Source organism: Apteryx rowi, unplaced genomic scaffold (genome assembly GCF_003343035.1).
Source record: "Apteryx rowi isolate R43461 unplaced genomic scaffold, aptRow1 scaffold_75, whole genome shotgun sequence".
Taxonomy (NCBI): domain Eukaryota; kingdom Metazoa; phylum Chordata; class Aves; order Apterygiformes; family Apterygidae; genus Apteryx; species Apteryx rowi.
In genome coordinates this window covers 941,832-948,851 of record NW_020451038.1, presented here as the reverse complement: position 1 = coordinate 948,851, position 7,020 = coordinate 941,832, and the positions used below count along the sequence as shown (strand labels likewise).

General features: G+C 42.6%; 1 protein-coding gene across 7 annotated transcripts in view; it reads right to left on the bottom strand.

Moving 5' to 3' along the window:
- Positions 1-1,043: 1,043 nt before the first annotated feature.
- Positions 1,044-7,020, bottom strand: part of FHIT (fragile histidine triad) — a 624,940-nt gene continuing 618,963 nt past the window's right edge. For all 7 annotated transcript variants that reach the window (XM_026088087.1, XM_026088088.1, XM_026088085.1 and 4 more), the window contains one exon: positions 1,044-1,338. The gene's annotated coding sequence lies outside the window, so the exon portion shown is untranslated. The remainder of the gene's footprint in view (positions 1,339-7,020) is intronic.

Genomic DNA, 7,020 nt, shown 5'->3' with positions numbered 1-7,020 from the left:
ATATTTTAACAGCACCACAGTAAAATGTGGAATCATTAATACATGTGCTTCCATTCATATCTGACCAGCATAAAGACTTCGAACCAATGGACTGAATTTCTCTGCAGTATACGGCGCCATTGACTTAGGGAAGATGATGACATATATGAGTTTGTCCGTTGTGCCTTCTCCTACCTCACAGGTCAGGTTGCAACCTTTCAGGACAGACTATTTCGGAACATTTTTGTTTGTTGCAGACAGTGAACTCACTGTGCTGCCAGGCACGCAGAGGAATGCTCCACTCCGGTTTGGACCTGACCCTGAACTCCTCCAGAGCTCAGCTAAACTCCGCGCCTGACAGCCCCATGCAGCACGGCTCTTACTTTAAGGACTGTGTGCACAGTATTTCCCATCCTGAGTACAGCGAACGCTGAAAGCTTATGTTGTAGCTTCCCCACAATTCAAGAGTAAGATTACTGGTGCTCTTTTCATGCATATCTTGCAGACTCATTTCTTCTCCCTTCCATCTGTTGTTTGACTTTTTTTCTTTATTATGTGTTAGCAATCAACAGCTAAACCACTGCAGGTTTCTTCCTTTGCAGGGCTCTGAACACGGCATTTCTTGCCGAGGGAGCGTTCCACATGGACGGCTACCACTCCGATGGTTTGTTGTGGCAATCAGGACATTCTTGCCAGCCTAACCCTAATGTGATGACTATCACATTAGTGGCTTTACATATTTATTAATTTGCAGAAGYGTTTTGTATTGCTTTAAGCTCCTGCAGCGTTGTATCAATGCAGTAAAAGCAACGGAGAAAGGAAAGATCTTAAGAAAGGTTACACATTTCTTTTTCTGCTATCTTATCTGGCACAATGGTAGCTCTTCAAGTTCATCTTGTCTAGGCTATAACAAAGCCTTGGTTTCTATGAGATGTCGTATCGCTAAAAGATCTAATTTTTCTGCGATACAAATACAACAACAGAATCTCAAAAAGCACAACATGGAGCAAATGCTTCATAATGCATCTAAACACAGGATCTACACAGGTTTGCTAGCATTTTATTTCAATTTAGGCCAAGGGACAATTTTAAAAGATTCATTCCCAAATTCACAATTCAGAAAAATAGGAGTTACTACTCAGAGCAGTATTTTGAAACAGTGCTGTTAGTTGTCTTAGCTGAAATTCAACCCTGATGATATCCAAAGGTCCAATAAAATTTTTCAAGGAAGAATCCTGTATTTGTAGAACATAATAAAAATGTGTTTGGCTACAGTTCCAGCACCACTGAGAACTGGAGAATGAGGTCTTTCTTGGGGAGTTTCTTATGTCGTGGGATGTTTTTCAAACACTTTGTTATCTGAAAAATATCAAACATAATAACAAACAGTTAAATGTAATAGTATCTTTGATCTGTGTTAGTAAGATAAAATGTAAGGCTGTTTATTGCTAATGAGTTGGGTGCTCATTAATGYGTTCCAACAGAAAACACTGACAGTAACAGGCAAAATGAAACGTTCAGTGTTATATCCAGACACAGTACATTCCAGCTCCTATTATAGCATGTGCTATAGGGAAAGGAGAAATTCACTGCACACAACTACTTTAAAATTATATCTCAGAGCAAGAAAGATGAACATTTGTTTGATTTATTATATACTTTTTCAATGAAGTTCACTTCCAAACAGTACTAAAGCCTTTCTTTCACATTGTGCTTTTCATTCCTAACTTGCAAAGCACCCTCCAAAGGAGGTCAGGCTCATTTTACAAAAACAAACATGAAGCAGAGGAAAGCAAAGCTGCATCTCTGATGTTGCTGAGCAAGACAGCACAGTCCCCAGCTCTGTTGACCGCTAGTCATAGGAACAAAGGATTAGAAAGGGCATCTTGTGTCATCAAATCCGGCTTCTTACTCTTCAGATCAATTTTGCTATAATAATCTCATGCAAGAGTCTTCGGGGCACATGATCTCTTATATAAACTTCTGCAAATGCTCTTTCAAAATCATCATCTATTTTATATCCTCACATATCCCGAACCTGCAGTGGGAGTCTTTATAATGGCAAGGTGTTACGCCTTAGTGATTTGGGACTGTCATCCAGAAAATGTCCCTGTGTTTCAGAGACTGGAGAGCGAATGGGGAATTTCTTCCCATGTCTGGTCTAATTTTCTGTACCTCTTGGTGGTCCATCCTGGCAGAAGACCATCAATAGGTGCCACAGCAGACCTGGAGGGTGTTCCCAAAGCAGAGAAACATGAATGTTGAGAGCCTGACAACTGAGCTGACTACAGCAATGAAAAGTGAGTGCTACCTCCCTGGACAAACTCATGTTACAGTCTTTACTGCAGTGGTTAAACGTCTTCACTGGAAGCTTGCAGCAGTCCAAAGATGCTAACACAAATGGGACATTTGGGTTTATCCATGCAAATACCTCGCCTTTCATGCAGGGACTGACATCCTGGCAAGCGACAAAGCCTCAAATACGCTCAACCCAATGTGTCCCATCACATCCCTCCTTTTTCAAATAACCGCTAACTGGGAGAGCTATTAATGCCTTTCCACCTACACAGCCTCGATACCAAAACTCGCACAAGGCAGCTCTTAAGCTTTGAGGTCACGTTCAAGTTGCTGGTTTGAGTGTCTCTCTGGGCAGTTCTATTATGCAGCAACTACAGCAAGAGGATAACATGATACAACCCTTTGCTACTAATTGAGTGTGAAGTGGGCTTTTTGCTTGGTATCTTCAGTTTTGTACCTGCACTGAAGAGCATGTTTAGAGCTGGCTTCCATACTCAGTAAATTATTTCAGCCTATTAAACACAAAGCTGTTACCCAACTGTAAGATGAAGGCACAGCCCCTGAACTTGTTTCCCAGGGCTCTGTGCRAGGCTCGGATCCTCGCTGCTGTTGCTGCTGTAACTCCCCAACCGCCCACTTCTTTGTTTGATTGTCTTTTCTCCCTGAAACATATGTTTCCCCTTTACATGGCATTTTGAGCAAGAGTTTCCATTGTGTGCCCCTCCTGACTGACAGTTTGATGGCAGCCTCTAAATTACTTGGCATGTGTTTCGTGAATCTGCTTGAAGGAGGGTCTGGCTCCTTCGTCAATGCGTCTTTCTGCAGCTTTATGAGGCAAGATCCTAGCACAATTTTAGCACAGGTTTGGGTAAAAAAGTCCTTGCCCACACTTGATATTACCCTTATTTGAAGCTCAGCACTGTCCTGTGCCTCGGCTCTTATTCTGCCCATCGATTGTGCTTGGCCTTCCCCAATTCCCTCTCATACAATGCAACACGCATAAAGCGAATGATGGATCAAGAATGGATCAGACTGAAAATATTTGGTATTTGACAGACAGCTCAGGTAAGCATTCAGGCTTCTGGGCCCTCTGTCAGCTCTCTTTGGTAACAGCGACGCACTTGCTGCTTTGCCTCTATGCTGTACAAATTTGTCTACGTCTCTGGCCATGACATTTCTACCGTAGCTATAATTACAGGATCCAAGCAGTGCTGTATGGCATTCATGTACTCCATAGAGCTCCACTAAATGGCCACCTGTAGGGAAATGGAAGTCCAGAGAATGAGATATATTTCTTTTAGCACCGTACCACTTGCAGCCTCAAAATAAAGCCCTAGAATAGGTGTAAGGGCTACATTATGCTTATACTGGCCTCCCACAAGAGGAACGCATATCACTTATAATGATAACTAACTCCATTGCAGCTTTGTTTTCTTAAGAATAATTATGTGCTTCAACTAGAAGAACCAATGTTGATGCTGAGGCTGCTGTGCATTAACACATCACACTTATTCAGGGAAGCCTTTCACCCTGAACTCTCCAGGGTGAGAATTACTGCTGCGCACAGTCACTGCGCTTCTCCTGGCTGTTTACATCTTCCCTTGAAGAGGCAATTTAACTCCTGTGCACCAGCCTTCTCCCTGCTACAGAGGTGGGGCCTCTGGATGTTTTAAACCTCAAAAATACCAGCAAGGGCCAGATTACGTCTACCTGTTGCATTTCTGTTGATATTAACTTTCATTGTGTTGCACTGAGATGACAAAAATATTATTTTATATGTACTTGTTTCCTACCACAGCAAAAAAACTAATTTTAGGGGAAAAACATAGACCCTATGATCCGATCCATCTTTTCTTTGCTATTTCCAACTATTCAAAGTGTAATGTCACTCTGAAATGCACACTTGGAGTGCTGCATTCTCTTCTACTGACAGACTGTTATGATATTTTCCAAGGTGACCTTCATAAAACATGTTTCTTTTGAAGCTTATATTTCACTTTCAGGTCATAATAGTTCCACACAGACAAGCAAACCATCAGCTCCTGCTTTCTAATTAATGGTTCTTGGAGGCTGCTGAGTAGGGGATATAATTAATAGCACTTAAGTCTGAAGTGCAGAGAAATCTATAGCTGATTACTAGGATGTGTATTTACTTAGGGATTATATGCAAACAGCTCCTAAGTGCAGCCCTGAACAGCTCTCACCAAAATCCCCAGGACCAGGCACCACCTTTAGTCTTACTCCATGTAAGCACTCAAAAAATCGCCTTGCTTAGGGAGCAAGGCTCCYGTGGCTGGCAGGACCTCCCGTCAGTTGTAGACCTCTGCCCTGCTCCCATTTTCCCGTAGCAGAGTCCTGCAGCGCTGCTGGGAGCATGGCAATCAGGTCTGTGCTAAGCTGTTGTTTTTTGTATTTTATATGGCTGTAAAGTGATTCTGCTTGCCAAGGGGCTGCCTACAGTGGATGGGCATTGATTGCACCCTGCAGAAAATACCTCCGGCTGCATCTGTGCCGTCTCTGTGGCACCCAGCCAGGAGACAACCTGGTCTTCGGGCCACACTGCCCAGGTACAGTGTCCTTTGGAGCAGACTGGCTGTGCCTGCACCACACAGCACGTGTCCCAGACAAATTGCCAGTGTACATTCCCTCTGGTCAGCTGCTGCTAACGGTGGCAATTCCTCTGCTGAAGTCAATAGAGTGGCATCTTTTCACACATGCTGAGATCTCGGTGCAGAAGAGAAGATTGTGAGACAGGATGAGTGCTCTCAAAGAACAAGACTGTCTCTCTCTTTTACAGTGGGGTGAAAAAAAATAAATAAAATTTATATTCTCTGTCAAAGTTGAAACGACTAAATTCTCCAGAAACATTGCCAGGCTGGGGACGAAGGGGAGAACTGACATCAGAAATCCTGCACCACCGTGCAGCCTGCATTATTTGCAGAGATTTTTAAATAAATCTTGCATGTTGAATGACGCAAAATATTCAGATGGTTAAGCAATTAAAAGCTATTGGATCTATATAACTCAAAAAGCACTAGGCAGCAGAATATCGTTGTCAATCCCCTTTATGCAAGGGGACGTTTTGACATCATAGTTGAGGCTGACAACTTTTCTAATGGCATAATTACTTCAGTTGTGCATAAAATAGGCAAACTCCTACTGAAACTTGCACAGCCTGTTTTTTTTCCTCAGAAAGAACAACACAGACTCAACTTGCCTTTGAAGASAAGCATTTTTTGTAACCTATCTGAAAGTTAGTAACTCTTTTAATCTTTAGCTTTTTTGCTAGCATGTGCATGGTAATTTAAAATTCACAAAACACAGACCATCAAAACACTTATCCAGCTAAGGATAGTTAGAAAATTTTAAAGCTGCATCTGAAAATGGGCTTGGAAATTAAAATGCTGCATCAAATGCTGCTCTCTAAATAAGGATAGTCATACTTCAAAGAGTGGCAAGTTGGCAAACACAACTGACCATCTGACAGCCAACACTGAATGAGGAATAGTTCCTAAGCAGTCAAATCTTGGTGCTATTAAGCAAGACAGCGACGTTTAACTGGAAAGATTATATTTTAAATAGCCTTTCTGCAGAATGTTTTTCTTTCTTTTTTGTCCTTATTTCACCCACATTGTAATCAGACCAAGGTGGAAAGGCTTCGAAGGCAGAAGGCATCATCTCAAGCAGGAAACAGAAGGCTTTCAAGCTGGACTCTTGCTGTCGAAGACTGCCATGTGTCGTAAYGAATGGCTTTGACTCACCAGCTCTCACAGCATAAAAGAGAAGGTTGTGATGAGGAGCCTCAGGTTGCACAAGCTCGAGTATTTTGCATACACGCAAGAGGAAGCCAAATGGGCTTGCAGTGAAGGCCAAAAGGCCTCCTTCCCTTATGCAGCACAAGATTCTCCCTATGCAGACCATGTTCCACTGAAGCCACGTTAAGTCAAGCTGAAGGGGGATACAGGCTTTGTACTAGCTCCATGCACAAAAATGTATTTTATTCTCTTGAGATAAATAAAGCTTGCTTTGTCCAGCCACTGGTTTTGGCTCAGCCAAAAAACTGTAAGTTCCTTGTCCTTCTCCAGAGTTACATGAAGTTCTACTGAACTTCAGTGCTGCAGGTACTGTCTTGCAAGCAGCCCAGGAAAGCCCACACAGCTATGGGTATTTAGGAGGCAACAAGGTCTTCTAATGAGCTGGGATACAATGAAGAGGGCAGGCACAGTAAAAGACCAGAAACACATGGAAAACACCGATTCACTCACTGATTTCAGTTTCACCTACTCCAGGCAACTGTACACACGAATCATTTTAAGACAAGTATTTTCTTAACACTGCAAACTTAGTTGGCAAGACTGAGAAGGGATTATTTCTTCCAGCAAGTGTTTGGATATTTCTGATCATCAGGGAACTGGTGTAGAAGCACACAGCCGTGGCCACCCAACTAGCAAGAGGGATGGGGGATCAACACCAGCAAATGTAGTAGGAAGGGAATAAATAGCTTCTTGCCTTGATCAAATGTTTCTTATGAAAAAGGAAATCACCTGCAAGTCCTTCTTGATCAGATAGTCTTCAAATACAGGTAAAAGGCCCTGCTACACCTAGCCAAGTCACACAGGAGATGCGACAGCTGATGAAGCACTTGTGATAAATGAAAGGGTAGCTGGGAAAGCTCTGAGACGTGTCCCAGTCTGTCCAGGCTAGACTAGCTGAACTGAGACTTCTTTGAACAAAACACTAAGT